This window comes from Lygodium microphyllum, chromosome 27, assembly GCF_053477565.2.
Source record: "Lygodium microphyllum isolate KBCC chromosome 27, Lygodium_microphyllum_v1.1.10, whole genome shotgun sequence".
Classification (NCBI taxonomy): domain Eukaryota; kingdom Viridiplantae; phylum Streptophyta; class Polypodiopsida; order Schizaeales; family Lygodiaceae; genus Lygodium; species Lygodium microphyllum.
The window spans coordinates 85,960,964-85,981,916 of record NC_141161.1 but is presented as its reverse complement, the minus strand read 5'-3'; the positions used below and the strand labels follow the sequence as shown (position 1 = coordinate 85,981,916).

Here is a 20,953-nt window from a genome sequence, read left to right as displayed (position 1 = left end):
GGGCGAGCCAAACAAGTAGAGGTTATATAGCAGTGGGTCCACCCCAAACTACTAGCTACAGCACTGATAAAGCTAATGGAAGATCACTTTCCATAGCAACAATTTTGCCAACCAATCAATGATTGCTCAACTACATTTAACAGGTGAAGCCAAATTATGGTGAAAACATTATGCTATGAGAATGAGTAAATGAAAGCCCATATGGCAGCTTGAACATGTTTTTATCTTTTTAGGCATGGGAAGAAGAGGATTGTCCCTTCCCCCCCAACCCCTCCCCCCAAAAAAAAAAAGAAAAAAAGCTTGCTTTCTCTCTTTAACTTTGTTGTGGTGACTTTCTTCTCTCTTGTGGCTGCTTCTTACACAAGATCCAACGAACAGAAAAATGGCTCCAGCAAGAAATGAAAAAATATCAAACCGAAATTCAAGAGCTAACCAACAAAATGCACATGTTTATGCATGAGGATCCTTTGATGTTTAAGGAAAAAATGCAAGGATTTGCTATTGGATTATCCCTTAAGGAAAATGCTGTGCTCACAAAGGCAATTCATAAAGGTATGAAAGAAGACAATTTAGTTTTCTGTAAAGCTGAAATTGTAGAACTTCTCCAGAAGCAATTAATTGAGCCCACTACATCTGAGTGGGCATGCCAAGCATTTAATTTAAATAAGCACTTTGAACAAAAAAGGGGTAAGAAGCGTTTGGTGATAAATTATAAATCCCTAAACAAATATGTGCTAGGCCATGGTCACCCTATTCCTCTTAAGGATATTTTTATTAAACGGATTAAAAAAGCAAAAATTTTCAATAAGACTGAGGATCGATACAAGACATCATTTTGTATCCCTTATGGACACTATCAATGGATGATTCTTCCTTTTGGGATAGAAATGACTCTTACTTATTTTCAGGGCTGAACTGATTCTGTCTTTTCTAAGTTTTCTTTTTGCCTTGTATATATTGATGATATTTTAGTTTTTTTTGAAACCATTAAGGAACACTTAGATTATCTCACACAGTTTATGCTTGCCGTAGAAGAGGCTGGCATGGTCCTATCCCCTACCAAATCTATAATGTTTGTCAGTTAGGTTGATTTCTTAGGCCTTAATATTCGTCATGATATGGTGGAACTCTAGGAACGTGCATTAAAAAATATATTAAACTTTCATGATGAGCTTCTAAATAAAGGTGGAAGCTTTTGAATAATGACTTTAATTTGCTATATAGCGATAGCGTGAATGGCCTTCCATTGGAAACCATTTTTCCGCAGTAGAGGGTATAGATCTTATATATATAAGGCCAAATTGGATGTTGAAGTATTGATCAAGTTAAGGCACCCTAAAAGTTGCTCTAACATTTTTACATTGGGAAGCTCATTAGAAAAGTTTAATATATTTTTAAATACATGTTCTTGGAGTTCCACCATACCATGATGAATATTAAGGCCTAGGAAATCAACTTGTGATAAACATTATAGATTCGATAAGGGATAGGACTATGTCAACCTTTGCTACGTTAAGCATAAATTGTATGAGATATAAGTGTTTCTTAATGGTTTCGGAAAAAACTAAAATATCATCAATATATACAAGGCAAAAAGAAAATTTAGAAAAGACGGAATCAGTTCAGCCCTGAAAATAAGTAGGAGCCGTTTCTATCCCAAAAGGAAGAACCGTCCATTGATACTGTCTATAGGGGACACAATATGCTGTCTTGTATAGATCCTTGGTCTTGATAGGCAGTTGCCAGAACCCTGATTTAATATCAAACTTACTGAAAATTTTTACTATTTTATTCCGTTTGATCAAAATATCCTTGAGAGGAATGGGGTGACCATGGCCTAGCAGATATTTGTTTAGGGTTTTATAATTGATCACTAGACACTTCTTGTCCCTTTTTTGTTTAGAATACTTATTCACATAAAATGCTTGGTATGCCCACTTAGATGTAGTGGGTTCAATTAACTGCTTGTGGAGAAGTTTTGCAATTTTAGCTTTACATAAAACTAAATCGTTTTCTTTCATACCTTTATGAACTACCTTTGTGGGCACAACATTTTCCTTAAGGGATAATCCAATCGCAAATCCTTGCCTTTTTTCCTTAAACATCAAAGGATCCTCATGCATAAACCTATAGATTTTGCTGGTCAGCTCTTGAATTTTGATTTGATATTTTTTCATTTCTTGCCGGAGCTAATCTTTTGTTTGTTGGATCTTGCCTTTTTTCCTTAAACATCAAAGGATCCTCATGCATAAACCTGTGCATTTTGTTGGTCAACACTTGAATTTCAATTTGATATTTTTTCATTTCTTGTTGGAGCCAGTCTTCTATTTGTTGGATTTCGTGTGAAGGAGAAGGAGGAGTTATAGAGTACACACTTCTACCAAATTTTTTCAATAGTGGTACTCGGGGGTATTTTGTCCTTGATAGGAGAAAATAATATGGTTCTGCCAAAAAGTATAGGGGGTAAGATGCTTCAAGATGTCAGTGTCTATGAATAGGGCATACCGCATTTGGCGCATTAGCTTAATCTCGATAGGCAACTTAATTTCACCCAATTAGAGAAAGACTTTGATTATTTTGGTTAAAGTTAGCCTCTTGTTGTTAGAAAACTCCACTATGATAGGACTGCTTTCTTGTATGAAATCTGGAGCAAAAAGCTCATAAGGAGCTATGGTGAGGCTCAAAAGTGTGTCAATTAAGGCATCAAGAAAAACCTGGAATTCACCAACGGAACTAAGTTTCTCATAGATTGTAGGGATCGGTCCGCCACCTTCAAGGAGATTGAGAGTATGGGCATGAATAATATGTTTGGAGCTGGTGGTTCGGATGGGATTAATAGGATTAATTAGCTTGGAAGAGGAATCTAAAGTCGGAGAAGAAGGAAGGGAATTAGCCAATTCTTTAAGCACATCAATAGTTGCTTGAGCAATATGTTTTTGTGCTTTGACTGTGCGCCTAAGACTTTTGCACCAAGAATGCATTAAAAGCACTAAGCATTTCTGCCATTTCATCGGTAGTAGAAGTAGTTGTTTTGGTCAAGTCATCCACAAATTCTTGAATAGTCTTGGGATTGTGGATCTTCTCATGTTTGTGAGGGATAAAAATATCAGCCTTCTTGAGAGTCTCTGTACTCAAAGTCCCATGATGAGGGAGATCATGTGGATTAGAGAAACGCTTGGCTTTGAGTTTATCTTTTTTTTTCTTTTTATTCTTTGAAGAAGAGGTTTCAGCTTCAGAGAAAGAAGATTGGCTTTGCGTTTTATCTTCTTCAGAGGAAGAAGATTTATGATGCTGCTTACCTTTTCCTTGTGAGATATATGTTTGGATGTTGAGAGTTCATGAAAATATTTTTCTTTACCCTTGGGCAAAACGGAAGAGGAATTATTATGAGCATCCATTGTCTGCACATGCGAGACAAAGTCATCAGAGTGAGTAGATTCTACAGGGGTTTTCTGTTTAGAATGAAAATCTGTAGAATAATCAAATGAGGATACTGACTGACTCCAATCGCTTAGAGAAGAGTCAAATGATGAAGAATCAGAGTTAGTAGAGATCAAGGATTCAGTATCACTGTCTAAAGTATAGACTTCTGTTGATGTGTCAGAGTCATAAGAAAAATCAGTAGAGGTGTCAAATAAATAATGATACAAATTGGCAACTTTGAGTTTGTCATCCTTCTTGAGTTGATTTTTCTCCTTCTCTTTCTGCAGACATTTGTTAGGCAAATGATTTGTACTACCACAGGTAAATCATTTAAGTATCTTTTTATGAGCAGAAGCTTTGTGAGCAGATCTTCTGGAACTTCGAGATTTGTAATGGTTGTAGTTATGTCAGGATTCATATTGGTGAGAATATTCATTAGATCTTTTGGAGTGTCTTCTGGAGTGTCTTCTAGAGCGTCGATGAGAGTGATAGTATCTATAGTTAGAAGCAGAGATCCTCCACCAAGTAGGCGTTGAACTTTTCCAAGGAGAATAACTACATTTTTCACAGCCAAAATCTTCATAGTATTTCTTATTGTGTTTATATACCTTAGAAGGGAGTTTCTGTTGTAGAGAGATGAGCTTTTGTTGATGACAGACTTCTTTTACAGTTTGTTCGATAGTTTGGATAATTTGTCGACACTATCATTGAAATCATGCTTTTCTTGTTGCATTTTTTGCTTGTAAAAACAAGAAATAGGTCCAAGGAAGGGACACACTAGATATTCTTTCATTGATGCATCATGTGCACCCATACATTCATATAACAAATCCCGCATATAAATCAAATAGTCTTTAAACTACTTGTGATCACAGTTTGAAGAAAGCTTCCCTAGCTTCAAGAACTTCATCTGACTTATTGCCCACAAGTTCACTAAGTAACAATTCAAAAAACGAAGTAACAGGATTGGGTTGTTGAGCAATAGCCAATTTAATCTATGGATGGATAGACATCCACCATTGTGTAAGTCCTACAAAACCATGTGTCATAGCATTCAACACATCAACACGGTTAGTTGTTGGTTTGGTCCAATAACTTTTGCCTAACATATGCATACATCATGTAGCCTAAAAGCTTTATTTCTTCAGGTGTTTTGCCATCAATAGACGAGATAGAGAAATTTCCTACCTTTTCAGGTACAACAAGTTTCTCAGGTTTTTTATCATTATCTCTAGAGGATGGATGAGAACTGAGGAATTCATGATTAGGATGCTCATGGTGTGGGTTTATAGGTCTAAAGGCATCATCAACAACATCATCATCAATAACACTGTCACCATCTTCGTCAGAAGAAGAGAGTGTATATTCTATGATTATAGGCATTGGTATCAATGTAATACCACGTAGGTAGACTTTTCATTGGCAGTGAACTCCAAAGATTCACTCAGTCTTAGAATCAAGTTTGTTGTTAACATACCTGCTTACATAATCTCTATCTAGATGATCGGGTACAATCTTAAGAGGCATTGCTTGTAGGAGAGCATCTTCTTTTTGCTGGTGAGCTTTTGCAATGAGTCTTTTAATTTTAGCAAAAGCAACTTTATAATCACACAGTGTCCATTCTGGAAAAACCATTTCTAGATATTCATTCAGTTCTTGATCTGTGGGTTTCTCATAAGGATCTGAGAAAGGAACTCTAGTAGCATAACTTGTATAGTCGAGTAGCATTGGTCTGGTGGTTGATGGACTAGTACCATTAAGACTCGGTGAGGAAACTTGTTTTCAAGAAAAAGTGGAATATAAATCTTTTGTATTTGATACAATAGAGCTTCCATCTCATCAGCATCTTCATGCATAGGGGCTTTGCCCTTATCAAAGCAATCCACCAAAGTGAGGACATTCAAAGATCCTGATGTGGGACATTGGAATAGAGGAGATATCCTTTTTGTAGATGCTTACTAGAGAAGACATCCCATGTAATCTCAGGAGACATATAAAAAGTAGCACTAATTGCGATCAGAGTAGTAGTTGTAGTAGAAATAGAAGGAGAGGCAACCTATACAAAAGTGTCTACTTTTCTTTGGAGTTTCTGCGGTAGATCTTGACATGTTTCACATAAGGGTAGTAATTTGTCCATTCTTTCAATAGGGCCGGTAAGAGCAAGATGTGTGTAGTTTGTTATTTGCAATGTAGCAGACTAGGTCATCTACGACAGTCTCTCTTTTTTTATGAGCTAGATATCTTTGAACACGTGCCCATAAAAGACAATGTCCTTGTAGACTTACTATCTAGATCTCATCAACCACCTTGATACTTTGTACTGTAGCCACTCAACACTGTAATACACTGTAGCCACATCACTATAATACATTGTAGCTACATACTTTGTCCTATATATCTTTATTCGATACACATGCACCTAACACAAACTACACTTGCGGTATCCTTTGTAACACTATAAATATGCTTCCTCATTTGAGAAGAGGCAGAGAAGATTGGAGCGGCATTCCAACAATATAGCTTACTCTGTATTCTCCACTCTCTAGCTCTCTGACTCCCTTGCTTTCCCTTGTTTTCCACCTTTGCTTGTTCAGTTCCTTGTGTGTCGTATCCGTGTTATATATATATATATATATATATATATATATATATATATATATATATATATATATAGAGAGAGAGAGAGAGAGAGAGAGAGACACCTTTCAAATGCAAGGTCTTTCTTTGGAGGGTGATGATTGGTGGTCTTCCTCTTGCTTCAGCCCTTTCCAAGCGTCGAATCTTCAACGGCAAAAATTTTCATTTGCACCACCAATGTGGAATCGGCCCGTCATCGATTTATTTCTTGCCCTCTCGCTAAGAAAATCTGGTCGCTCTTGTCAGCGGTTTGGCGACCAGTGGTTGGTTTCTCGCTAAGCCCTTTTGATTGAGTTTTTGTGCGGCCCAAATACCCCACACCGGCACAGTCGCATATGAAGATCTTGTTTCACTTTCTCAAATACTGGGGCTGTTGGCACAATTGGACCATTCGGAATGCTTTTCTTTTTGATTCAGCCTCTAATGTTCAGGGACATATTGCTAGGCTTAAAGGTCTCTTGCATTGGCAGATAGATCTCATTCGGCACTCTGACTTACTCCCTCGGGAGGACTTACTTCCCTGGCATATGGCAATTTCCTCTGCATCTTTGCCATGACTTTTGCAACTCTTTTGTCGTTTAGTACTTTATAAATATAACATCCATTACGGAAAAAAAATAGAGAGAGAGAGAGATTCCATGGTGGCCTTTGTATACTCTGCGACTTGATGGCCTCAATGCGCAACTGAGGGTGCATGATATTGTCATTGTTCAAGGGCTTCAACAAGTTTTCTCTTTCATGGTTTCCCACTATTGATTATCTTTGGAGTTTTGTTTTTCCCAATGGTGAACATTGATTTGGCATGCTAACCAAAGCGCCTATTGTACATCTAATTCTTCTTTAATTCTAGCAACCTCAGTCACTTACACACACACGAGTTCCCAGAGGCTATCATCACTTACGAAACCACTTCATCTTCCTTGCATGTTTTGCAGCCCTTCCCTCCTTTATTTGGGATAGCCCGTGGCAAGATTGGATAATTAACGGTTCATTGCGGTTAGACTGGGCTTAAGACTTAAGTTAGATATATAATTTGCTCATTATAGATCACAATTGGCTAGTATTGAAGGGTAATCACACTTGGGTGCTTCACAAGGGAAAGCTTGGTGGAAAGCTGGGGTGATAGTAGTTTGGCTTAACAAAACTCCTTTCAAATACAAAGTATTTTGGAGAATATTGGTGCATGGTCTTTCCCTTGCTTCTACACTATCAAGTCATAATATTTCCAATGGTTGTTGCTTTTTTCGCACAACAAATGAAGAAACCTTTCATCATTGGTTTCTTTCTTGCCCAATTGGTGATGGTTCAATTGGAATCCTTGCTAAAATGATCAGTCTCAACCTATCTCTTTTGATACAAGACCTCATCCACCCTACCCAGATAGGTATTGTTCAAGAAGCTCTTGCACATTCCAAGAGATGGAACCTCATTGTGTTAGTTCCGAGAGGGGAGGGCACCATGTTGAGAATGGTTTTCCCAGAGCAGTGGTTAGAGGTGTATTGACTCTTTATTTCACAACTCATAGGTAGGTTCTTATTTCAACAGTACAGATAACAGATTCAACATTCAAAGGTTGGTGAGACAAGGATGTCCTCTTGCATCCCATCTCGTCCTGATTGTTGCAAAAGGCCATGAGCTCTTTTCTCAGTGATAGAGCTATAGGCATCCAAGGCATTAGACTACCCACCCCAAAGTTTGAGGAGTTGTTGGATGTACAGCTTGTAGATGACACGCTATCTACCTGGATAGAGATGAGAACTTCAAGGCCTTTGTAGCTGTGATGGAGGTTTTCTATGAGCTTCAAAATTTCTTATCAATTAGTGCAAATCCTATGAATTTTGGGTTTGTGACATGGAAACTAATTGGAGAGCACATGAGAATTTCAAGCAGGTTTCTTGTAATACATTAGTTAGATACCTTGGCTATTATGTGGGCATTGATATCACCTCAAAGCAGTGGTTGACACCCTCACTCTTAAGCATAAGGCAGAAGCTACTATATTGGAGCATAGTGAGATTATCACAAGGAAGGTGATTGTGGCTTACTCTTAAGCATAAGGTAGAAGCTATCATATCATACCACACTTTGCTAAAGAAAAAATGGACAACAAATTCCTCTTTATGCATGGCACGTATAATGCATCTTGTAAACAGAGAGTAGAGCCATCAATGGCTGTCAAAACAATCTCCCCAATGCCTCTAACAAGGTAATATGCATTGTTGGCACATTGCACAAACTTGTCAACATGAGCTGCAATAACAAAGGAAAACAAATCCTTGTGGGATGTAATGTGCCTAGAAGCACCACTGTAAAAAAACCAAGTACTAGCATCCTCAGTAGAGCTAAATGCCCTATTAGCCCAAGAAGAGTCATAACTGCAAATGTAGAAACAAAAGTCACGGTCTACAACAAAAGACGTGGACTCTAGTAGTAGAAGGTGCATTAGAAATAGACATCCCTTACTCCTCCTTGGCTATGCGCTTCTTACATTCTGTGATGTAATGACCTACCTTCTTGCAATAGTGGCACTTGCCTTTCTTGGCTTGCATGTTCCCCCAGTTTCTTGCTGCTTTGTAAAGTACATGAACTTCCTGAACTCTATGGAGCATTTTTAGACTGGCTGCCCTTGCCGTTCTGCCTTGCCATAAAAGCCTGTTCAAAGGCTATTATATCCACCCCACTGTTCTTTCTTGTTTACTCTTCTTCTAAAAGCAAACTAACCAACTGAAGGGCCGTATGAAAGGCCAAATAAGAGAGCGGCAATGAATTCAAAGTAATAGAGATCAACTATGCATCTGAATAATACTCATCTACATTCACTAGTTGCTCAAGCAAGTCCTGAATTTTGTTAAGATCATCTTTCATGGAATTGCCTTCATCCATCTTCACATTCCCAAGCTTTTTCTTCAAGAAAGAGATGCGTGTTTCATTTTTTCTAGCAAACATCTATTCAAATGTCAGCCATGCTTCTTGTGAAGAAGCTACAGATTGTATATGCGGGATTATAGACCGCTGAATATTGCCAATGCTATCAGTGACAATGCTTGAGCATCTCGTGTGTCCCAAGCCTTTTGTGCTGCTAATCTTTGGGGAAATGGCTGAGCTAGAGTGTGCCTTTGACCACGTCCTGCTGAAGGAGGTGTTGCAGGAGCCATAACTCCAGGACGAACTTCTTCACCACTAACATAATCCCAAAGATTTTTCACAATCAGCACATTTTTCATCATGAAAGACCATAGAAAATAGTAGTTGCTATCCAATCTATCCTCCTTGGATACATATGTAAATACATCACTCTGTCCTTGATTTCCCATGGTAAATGTCACCGTTTCAAAGAGCACAAGAGCAATAGCTAAAACTAGAATAACCTGGAAATCTGAAAATTTCCAGAAATTACAACAAGCACCGTGCTGTAATTAACAAATCTGATCACACTTTCTCAAAATTGTCCAATGTACACATTAATCAATGCACACAGTGCTCAACAACACAAAAAATGCAAAAGCCCCAAAATTTTGTTGTCCAAAATGCACAATTTCAGTCTGTTTCAGACTGAGCCTGAAGTACATGTACCAATATTTGCATTGAACCCAAAAGTCCCAAATTTCTAGCTCGAATTTCAAGAAATTTCTGCAATAGATGTGTCCCAGACATGTCAAGAGCAGAAATAGCCTACCCGGGCAAAAGCTGCCATCTGAAATTCAAATTTCGAATTTTAAAAAATGGATAATGTCTTCTTTTCTGCAGTAGGTGGAGAGGAGCTTGAGCAGAAACAGGCAACGCTAGTGGGCGGTTGGCCAGGTTAGTGGCCGCGGCTCTAGACAAGGCACAAAGAGCACTCATGACCAAGAGGTGCAAGCGGAAGCTGGGGGTTGTGGCGGCACTGCTGGCTGGTGGCATTGCAGGTGCAGATGGCTAGACAAGCTGGAGGAGACGCTATCAAACAAGCTACAAGCTAAGCATTGCAAGCGACTGCACAGGCAGTTGGGCAGGGGCTGACTTGCAGGCGGTGCAGATGGCTACACTAATGGCGGAGGCAGCAACAGACCAAGCTAGAGTTGAGCAAGAGCTCAACAAGTCTGGATGCTAGTGGTAAAGCTAGACGTGAGCTGTATTTGAGCTTTGATACCAAATGTGAGAGATGGGACCGATCAAAGCTCAGCTGAGAGTACACAGTTGACAATGAAGAGAGTGTAAGAGTAAAGACACGGCTCCCAATGCAATAATCAAAGAGTAATGTGCAAGTACAAAGTATAACCCTTAAACCTTAGGGTTGTTAATGTGCATTTACACCCGAAAGGTGTAAAATACGATAAGTGCTTGAACTATGTAACATAAGTACATAAAATAAAGAAAAATATAACTGGGAAAAAAAACCTCTCATAAGGTGAGTAAAAAGTGTCCCAATGTCCTAGTGAGGATCACCGGTACTCCTCTATGAGCATAGGCATGAGTCAAATCCAACATATTGTTGATACATTTGCATTTATTGTACTCATCATGTGTTGTATAACAAACAACTTCTCATTATCAACTTGATTACTGGTAGATGCATAATTGACACTTGTTTCCAAAAAACTAGGCATTTCAAAAAAATTTATTTCTCTAATCGTTCTTCATGAGACTTCATATGGTTAGAGACACCTGAATCCACATACCATACATCATCAATCATTACTGTTGATCAATTTACTGTATTCATCATGTGTTGTATAACAAACAACTTCTCATTATCAACCTGATTACCAGTAGATGCATAATTGTTACGTTTTCTTCTCCCATTTTTGTTATTTCCAACTCTTCTCTTTTCTGGATAGTCATATGCAATAAGACATTTTTTATCACAATTGTAGCATTCTCTGTTATCATAAAGTGCGTGTCAGATGGGAGAGGATCGAGGTGCAGCTGAAGTGCAGTAGACAGTGTGAGAGTGAGAGACAGAGTTGAGCACGACACCCAATGCTATAGTACTGAATAGAGTGTCTAATGAAAGTACAAATGATAACCCTTATACCTTAGAGTTATAAGGGGCTGTTCACACCCGAACACAGTAAGTGCCCGTAAGTGTGCACCACAAGCACATACAAAATAGTACACATAATCTGGGGGAAAAAACCTCTCCTACCGAGAGTAAAAAGTGCCCCAGTGTCCTAGTGATCACCCGCACACTCCCATATGAGCGTAGGCGTAAGTAAGGCGTGTGAGATACCCAACAAACCCCCCTGGAGTGAAGAGTGATCAAGTGTACAAGGATCATCCGCCACCAAAGGGCGTCAAATTCAAAGCATCGCGAAATGCTTCAAATTTGTCTCGTGGAAGAGCTTTGGTGAAGATGTCTGCCACATTGCTGGTGGTAGGACAGTAGACAAGGCTGATATCACCTGCATGTAGCCTCTCTCTGACAAAGTGGTAGTGAATCTCTATGTGTTTCGTGCGAGCATGAAACACAGGGTTCCGTGCCACTGCAATGGCACTCTGACTGTCAGTATATAAAGGAGTAGGCTCCGTAACAGATACATCCAAATCAGCAAGTAAGCGTCTAAGCCATACGCACTCAACTGCAGTAGTGAAGGCTGCCTTGTACTCAGCTTCACATGACGACGTGGCAACAGTGGATTGTTTCTTGCTAAGCCAAGAAATGCATGACGAGCCAAGAAAGAAACAATTGCCACTAGTGGAGTGACGAGTATCAAAATCACCAGCCCAATCAGAGTCACTGTAAGCATGTAACTGCAGTTGTCCCCCCTTGGCATAAAGCAATCCAAGAGCTCTAGTACCCTGCAAGTAACGAAACACACGCTTCACAGCTTGCCAATGCGACATACGAGGCTGATGCATGTACCTGCTCAAAACTGAAACGGCAAACTGTATGTCTGGCCGAGTGTGGCATAGATAGATGAGACATCCCACTGCTGGAGCATAAGTATGGATATCAAACAAATCACTGTCATCATGTAATGACAGTTTGAGCCCAGGTTCCATGGGTGTACAAACTGGCTTGCAATCCTGTAAGCCAAACTTCTCAAGAAGTTGCCCAATGTACCTTGACTGACATAATCCAATGCCTCTAGCATCATGTACAAACTGGATGCCCAAGTAATAGTGCAAAATACCCAAGTCAGACATGTCAAAAGTTTGCTGTAAATTATTTTTGAATGCTGAAATCTGATCAGCACGTGTTCCAGTGAGCAAAAGGTCGTCTACATATAGACACAAAATCAGCATGGATCCCCCCTCTTTATGTACATAAAGGGTAGACTCAGATGGGCTGTTTACAAACCCCTGACTAAGCAAGAAGGCATCTATCTTTGCGTACCAAGCTCGTGGAGCTTGTTTCAAACCATATAGAGCTTTTTTCAGCTTGCATACTAAATTTTCTGAGCCTTCAACTGCAAAACCAATGGGCTGCTGTACATACACTTCTTCCTGAAGTTCCCCATGTAAGAATGCAGTCTTTATATCCAGCTGATGCACTTTCCAACCAAAATGTGCAGCCAAGGCAATCATAGACCGAATGGTCGTCATACGGGAGGTAGGAGCAAAGGTCTCCTCATAGTCAATGCCCTTTTTCTGTGCGTAGCCTTTAGCTACCAGCCGTGCCTTGTACTTATCTATGGATCCATCTGCATTCCTTTTCAATTTGTAGACCCATTTCGTACCAATGGCACGCTTGCCAACTGGCAAAGACACCAAATCCCAAGTATGATTCTTATGAATAGAATCCAATTCAGCTTGCATGGCTGCCATCCAATGCACACTATGTCGTGCATCCTCAAAACATTCAGGCTCCTCATTATCATGAGTACATGCTGCCATAACAAACTCCATGGAATGTGCTGAATCATGCAGTCGAGTTTGCCTTCGAGTACGACCAGCCAAGGGTGTTTCCAAATGACTATCTCTCATAGTCTGCGTGTACCATCTAGGCACCTGTCTTGCTTCCTGACTGTGTACAAGTTCCTGCTGAATTTCAGTTTCAGCAATGTGCTGATTTACTGCATGTTCCATAGGAGCAGCTGGCTGAACATTAGGTTCATTTGCTGAAGTACCAGCTGAATCACCAAATGTGATGGGCAGCAGCCCTTCAAAGACATCACGGGCAGCCTGATATGTATCAAAACCAGCCAAGGATAATTCTGATTTTTCATCAAATACAACATCCCTGCTGACAAAAACCTTCTTGGTCACGGGATCATAGAGTCTGTAGCCTTTGCTTTCGCTGCTATATCCCATAAAGATGCATTTTACAGCCTTGTTGTCCAACTTCTTTCGAAGTACCTTTGGAATATGGGCATATGCAAGACACCCAAAAGTACGGAAGTGGCCAACAGAAGGTTTGCGGCTGTGCCAAGCCTCAAAAGGTGTGACGGTTTTCAAGGCCTTGGTAGGGCATCTGTTCAAAATGTGGCAAGCGCACATGACGGCTTCCATCCAAAAACTATGAGGCAAACTCTTTGCCTTCAGCATACATCTGGCCATCTCCATGAGTGACCGATTTTTCCTCTCTGCTACCCCATTCTGCTGTGGAGTATATGCAGTAGTGTACTGATGGATAATGCCCTTCTGCTGCAAATAAGAATTCAGCATAGAGGACATGTATTCCCCCCCTCGGTCCGAACGGAGAGTCTTAATCTTGCAACCAGACTGAGTTTCCACAAGTGCACTGAAAGCCAAAAATGCATCATACACTTCTGACTTCTTTTTCAAGCAGTAGACCCAGCACAAACGTGTAAAGTCATCAATAAATGTTACAAAATAGTAACAACCACCCAATGACTGTGTCTGCATGGGCCCACAAACATCCGAATGCACAACCTGCAATCTGGCTGTTGCTCTAAAAGCAACATCACGGGGAAAAGAGAAACGATGCATTTTCCCCAAAATGCAACCCTCGCATAAATGCTCAGGAGGTCTCTCCAAGAGAGGTAATCCATCCAACATCTGAGTACGCTGTAATAGCATCAAGCTGCCATAGTTTACATGCCCCAAACGAGCATGCCATAACTCTGCCTCTAACATAGCAGGAGTAAGAGTGGATGTCAAATATGCAGACTGATCTACCGAAAGAGCATCCAACTCATATAACCCATGACACAGAGAACCTGTCAAGACCAATGTCATGTGTTCCTTGTCACGGACCATGCAACGGTCATCATCAAAGGTGACCTGCAAACCACAACGTGCCATAGAAGAAATGGAAAGCAGATTCTTCTTAATGCCAGGCACATACAAAGCATCCTGTAGGCGGAGAATAGAGCCATCAATGGCTGTAAGCTGAATCTCCCCAATACCACGAACAGGGTATGATGCATTATTAGCACACTGAACAGACTTCCCAACGGGAGGTGCACCAAGAGAAGCAAACAAATCTCTACGAGATGTGATATGCCGTGAAGCACCACTGTCAAAGAACCAAGTGTCAGTATCTTCTGTAGAGCTAAATGCTCTATCAGCCCAAGAGACATCATAACTGCAAGTGTAAAAACAATAGTCCCTGTCTGCAACAAAGGACGCGGACTCACTAGCAGTGGAAGGAGCTGCAGAAACAGACATCCCTGACTCCTTCTTCTTCTCTTTGGCGATGCGCTTCCTGCACTCAGTGATGTAGTGGCCAGGCTTCTTGCAGTAATGGCATTTTCCTTTCTTGGCCTGCGTGCCCCCCTGTTTCTGACTTGTCTGTGAAGTGTTACTACTACCAGAACTCTGCGAAGCATTTTTCCCTTGGCTGTTTTTACCCTTCTGCCTTGACATAAAAGCCTGCTCAGAGGCTATACCATCCACACCACTGTTCCGTCTAGTTTGCTCCTCCTCTAGAAGCAAACTGACAAGCTGAATGAAAGTGATGGGCTCTTTCGAAATCCTCATAGTGAGGTTCAAGGCAGTATGAAAAGCCAAGTAAGAGGGAGGCAGTGAATTCAATGTCGTAGAAATCAGCTGCGCATCTGAGTAGTACTCATCCACATTCATGAGTTGCTCCTGCAAGTCCTGAATTTTGTTGAGATGATCCTGCATAGAATCACCCTCATTCATCTTTAGAGTCTCTAGCTCTTTCTTCAAGAAAGAGATGCGAGTCTCATTCTTTCCTGCAAACATCTGCTCCAATATCAACCAAGCTTCTTGTGAAGAAGCTGCTGAACGAATATGAGGAATGATAGAACGCTGAACTGCCAATGCAATCAGCGACATAGCCTGTGCATCCCGTGTATCCCAAGTTTTCTGAGCTGCAGTTCTTGGGGGAAGTGGCTGAGCGGGCTGAGGTGGAGGGGGCTGAGGTTGCCCTCTTGCACGTCCTCCTGGAGGAGGAGTAGCGGGAGCCACAACTCCCGGTCGTGCTTCCTCTCCACTGACATAATCCCACAAATTTTTTGCCACTAATACATTCTTCATCATGAAAGACCAAAGGGAATAATTGTTCCCATCCAATCGGTCTTCCTTGGACACATAGGTGAATACATCTCCTCCCTGATTCGCCATTATTTCCCAAAAGGCAATAGAGCAATGTCAATGCAGTACGGGCTGGAAATCTGCAAATTTCCAGAAATTGCAGCAAACACAAGTCTGCAATTAATGTGCAAAGGGTACTCTGTCAAAAAAAACTGTCACTGATGCACGCTTTCCAAGGTGCAATTAGTGCTCAGCAGCACTAAAACATCAAAAGCCCCAAAATTTTCTGCCCAAAATTTCTGTCACAAATGTCTGTTACAAAAGCCCCAAAATGTGCATTCAATGTGTCACAGACAGACACAGCACGTTTCCCAATGCTGAAAACTGAACCTGCTGTTCAGCACGTTTCCCAATGCTGAACCTGAACCTGTTGCACGAACTCCTGTGTAAAAGAAAAGTGCAGAATGTTACCTCTGCGTGTTGACGACGGGCACGATTCCCGAGATAATGACTGCTGGGTACAGTCGGACTGACGCACAGGTACAGGCGCGCAGGTCCAGTGACACGCGCAGGCAGGACTGGGCGCACGCTGGGCAGAGGAGGCGGTACCCAGGACTGGGTGGTGGAAACAGGTGGCGCGCTGGCAGCTGGAGCTGACGGCACAGTCTAGCTCAGCGCAGGGAGGCTGCGCAGGCAGACTGACAGGCGAAGGGGCACGCTGGGCAGACACAGGGCAGAGGACACGCTGGGCAGAGGTGGCAGCACGCAGGTACAGGTGGCGCGCTGGGCAGGGCGCGCTGTGCAGGACAGATAGCACGCTGTGCAGGACACGCACAGGTACAGGCGGCTGGGGCAGAACTGGCGGGGACTGGCTGAACTGGAGTGGGCTGCAGACTGCAGACTGAAGACTGCTCTGAGCTGAGCTCTGATACCAAATGTCAGATGGGAGAGGATCGAGGTGCAGCTGAAGTGCAGTAGACAGTGTGAGAGTGAGAGACAGAGTTGAGCACGACACCCAATGCTATAGTACTGAATAGAGTGTCTAATGAAAGTACAAATGATAACCCTTATACCTTAGAGTTATAAGGGGCTGTTCACACCCGAACACAGTAAGTGCCCGTAAGTGTGCACCACAAGCACATACAAAATAGTACACATAATCTGGGGGAAAAAACCTCTCCTACCGAGAGTAAAAAGTGCCCCAGTGTCCTAGTGATCACCCGCACACTCCCATATGAGCGTAGGCGTAAGTAAGGCGTGTGAGATACCCAACAGTGCGTTCTATCTACCGCATCCTCTATGGCTCCCCCTCTACTCTTGTGATTCATGAGATTGCCCTTGACTTTGCCCGTAATAGCTACCACTACGGCCTTTATCACAACCTCTACCTCTACTTGTGTTAGAGTAGAATATGTGTTCTGAAGTGTTCTTGCCTTATAATGAGGATGCAAAGTCAAGGATGGTGTCTCTTGTGTTAATGGAGATTCGAAACTTCTTATACCCCTCATTTAGACTATCTACATATATAGCCACTATATCATCAAACCCGTATTTTAATAGAGATTCAAGAGCTTCAACAATGCTCTTAAGCTTCAATGCATAGTCATTAATAGACAGATTTCCACGCCATATATAGTTACATTCTTAAACATATTTTCAAAGCAATGCAAGATCGGACTATGAGATATATGACAACCTTAAGGTTGCAAAGAGACAGAGAGGATGATGCAGGGTCATAGAAGTATGTGGCAGGCCAAGGAAGAATGGAATGTAAAAAGAGATTAGTTTGCATCAAGTCATAGATGAACCTTTCAATCACGAAAAATAACGACCTTAATTCACACACAGGTCCGCACCCTTAGTATGATCGGAGGGGAGTAAGGATAGGCATGCACCGCAATTACCTCATTTTAGTTCATGCAAAATAGATGATAATTATTTGTTGGACTTTTTGACAACAACCTCTTTGGGCCAGTATCAGTGCTCGAAAAAAAACTTGGGTATAGTGCATTGTTTAACTCTGACTTCAATTGCAAATTTCTAGCTTTGGTATTTGTACCAAATAGTTTGACCAAGTTATTCCATGCTTTTACAAGACTATCTGCATCATGTATATGCCTAATCATGCTGTCTAAAATATTGATAGAAAGCCAATACATAACTTTTTAAGTACCCTGGTTCCATTCCTTAAATGCCTTGGCCATGCTCAATCATGGCATTTTCCTCTAATAACTCTCGAACCCCAACATTTTCTTCTTCAATGTAGTACCAATAACATTTACCCATAAGGAAATTGGTCAATTAAATTTGTCACTAACAATTTGATTAAATCCCTCTAACATAGTGCACTGAAACCCAAAAAAACTGCTTTTATCAATAACCTACTACTTCACGTAAACTATCACCCATATTGAACTTAGTACATAGGCATACCCTAAGCAATACCTATAATGTTTGACAGTCTACAAATATTGTCTACCATAACCGACACCTACAACCTATATGTGAAACGATAAGGTTTACATTGTTGTAAACCTTATTGGATTCACACACGAATAATATCTAACTCCTGAATGAAGGCCGAAACGCACCTCGAATGCGAGATTGACCACATAGGCTCAGACCAAAGGTCTATCTTAGCACTCCAAGCTCACGAAGATGGCTTGCCAATCGAAGATTATATAAGAGAGATCTCTACATGTGTTTTTCACAGCAAGACTTCCTTGTAGACTTTTGTGCTTGTGGCTCAAAGCTCCCCACTTGAACGCCACTTTGATACCACGAAGAGAGAGAGAGAGAGAGAGAGCTTAAGCTCTTGCAAGATATACACAACATAGAGAATTTACATAAGATAGGAAACTGAAAACCCTAGCCTTGCTTCTTCTTCTTCTCCACTATAACAGTCTACCAAAAATAAGGAGAGAGTATGACATACATAATATACAAGCATTTTATTGTATGAATACACTAACTAGAAAGATGACTTGATAGATATCCCATAACTCAAGTAGGTAGACTAACCGATGTCCAGCTGTAAACTATCACTGGAATGATATGTCAATGCAAGTACCAACCATGTCAATGATATGAATGAGGAAACGGTCATTTAGGTATGTGATGTTGAGCTAAGAAATGCATTCCACACTGATTAGCCTTTTAAACTACCCCAAAACATGCTTATTTAATAAAAAATACAAAATTGTTGCTTGGTTCGAGAGAGTTTCTATGAAATCTTAATTTGGGAGGATCCATCCATAACTATAAATAGATAGGCTGCCCCTATTATGGGAGCACTAGATTGTGCTCCAGAGACTAGACTAAATGCAAGATTTGTTACAAGAATTCTGATTACAAGATAATCCCACGTAGGGGCACAAGGTACAATAATGATAACAAGATACGAGAAATCCCACAATCTAGGACCGTAGGTATAGACAATAGGATTCAATAGGATATGAAGGATCCCATAACTCGGGACTGTAGGTATGGATACAATATATCAGGATCGCAAGATCTCCCTCAACGAAGACGAACAAAATACAAGACAATACTAGACAAGATCTCGTACTACAACATTACAAGGTGACAAAACAATAGAACTATAATGGAAGACAATACAAGACTAAATACCATGTCTAGATAAAAATTAGAATTGGAACTCGAAGTTACTTGGAGGTCTGGACTCCTTGAGCTCCCAAGATTGGTATTGGTAAGATTGAGGAGCTCCATGGCAAGCCCCTCCTTTTGTAGGTGTTGGAGGGTGGTTAGAGATCTTCTAGAATGTTCCATGATGACATCATCGATGATGCAAACAATGACATGGCATATCTTCTAAAAGGTTCTATGATGACATGGCAAGGGTGGGTTCATATGGTTGGCTCGAGGATATCTTGTTAAGGGTGCATTCGCATGGGGTGTGGCTTCATATGGCATGAGCAAGAATTGATCCGTATACTTGATCATGTTATGTCCATGACAGCCCCCATTTAGTCTTCATCCCTTCTATGCAAGTTTTCCATGTTCACATGAAGATCTTCACCATCAACCTTCCTCCATGTGACTATCCAACCTTTGTGACTATTACCACCACTCCATCTGTTGCTCCAGCCTGTAACGATTGTCCTTTCAACTACCACCTGATACCTAGTGCTTCTTCCATTGCTGCGTTTGGCCCTAGATAGCCATTGCCATCCCTTGTCGACATCTCTTTTGCTGCGTTTGACAGATTCAATCATCGCCAACATCCTTGTGCATCTCCATTGTTGTCGCCAAACATCCTACTGCTTCCGATGATCTATGGTTTGGTCTTTTGCACCCTTTAACGCACTTTGACTGGTGGTTAGAGCACTCAAGTTCCATCTTTGGTGGATGTCACACTATGACACTCACCGCTCTACCCTTGAGCATTTTGTAAACTCTTACATTCATTTATTGCATTGATTCATTCACTTCAGAGTTCTCCTTTTCTCTCTCTCTTTGTGTTTGCATTTTTGAGTTTTGTGTTTTGTGTTTAGGGTTTGAGTTTTGCATGTCACTGTTTGTCTTTGCATTTTTGTCATGGTTGTACACTTTGTGTTTCCTCAGTGCAAACCCTACTAGTTTCTTCACACGAGTGTAAGCTCATGTTGAGCTTAACATCTCAACAGATTAGGCTCTTCACAAAGATGATATTCTTCTTGCAATGGTAGCTAGCAAGAAATGTGTGTACTTTCTCAATACAAGAGGATGGTAGACTCAAGAGGGAGGATCTAGATAACTTGGAGTTCACAAGACGATCTCAATAGAGGATTAGGGTTGTGGCCCATTGTGACGTGACTTAGTACCTAGATGCAAATCTTAAGACGTGCATGATGGATAGTTGGAGGCATTAGGCATGCAAGAGGAGGCCTCTTTAAAGACTATAGTGGGACCTTGGGGAGTGGATATGGAGGGATCCATCTATAGAGAAACCTACGAATGTTCCATTTTTTAGAATTTGGACACACCACTAGATTCGGAGGAGGATATGAAGAAGCAAGATCAGAGTGGTGATAGCAGTGACTCAACACTGGAATGGATAAGGCATATAGTCATCTTTCCTCGCTAGCTTCTGAAGAGATTGGAGGACAATTTTAGACCAAGAAAGATCTCTCTTTCTTTGGTTACTAGCGCACATGAATTTAGCAATTGGTACATGGCTTGGCGATGGTAGAGACCATGTCCTTTGCGTCACATGCCAAGAGCTAGAGGAGACACAAAGACATTGCATTTGCAATTGCCCTAGGGCTTGGGAGGTTTGGAGGAGAGCTCTTAGGATGGTGTTTCATGGCACTGCATACTCTATTATGATTGTTACATGAAGGATGCACTACAGACCTCCTGATTGGTTATTCATTTAGGCCTTATAATAGATTTCCCTTTGTTGTATTTATTTTTTGGTACAGAAGTCCCTTACAGGGCTGCTTTGTACTTTGTATTTTGCTTTGTAATACTTTGTCCTGAGGGGATTTATTAATAGAACTTTCTCTTC

At 41.0% G+C, this 20,953-nt stretch overlaps 1 protein-coding gene across 4 annotated transcripts in view; it reads right to left on the bottom strand.

Annotated features, from left to right (window-relative positions):
* The window catches only part of LOC148012563 (kinesin-like protein FLA10), a 108,943-nt gene that overhangs the window by 23,260 nt on the left and 64,730 nt on the right, over positions 1–20,953 (bottom strand). The gene's annotated exons all lie outside the window — the stretch shown is intronic.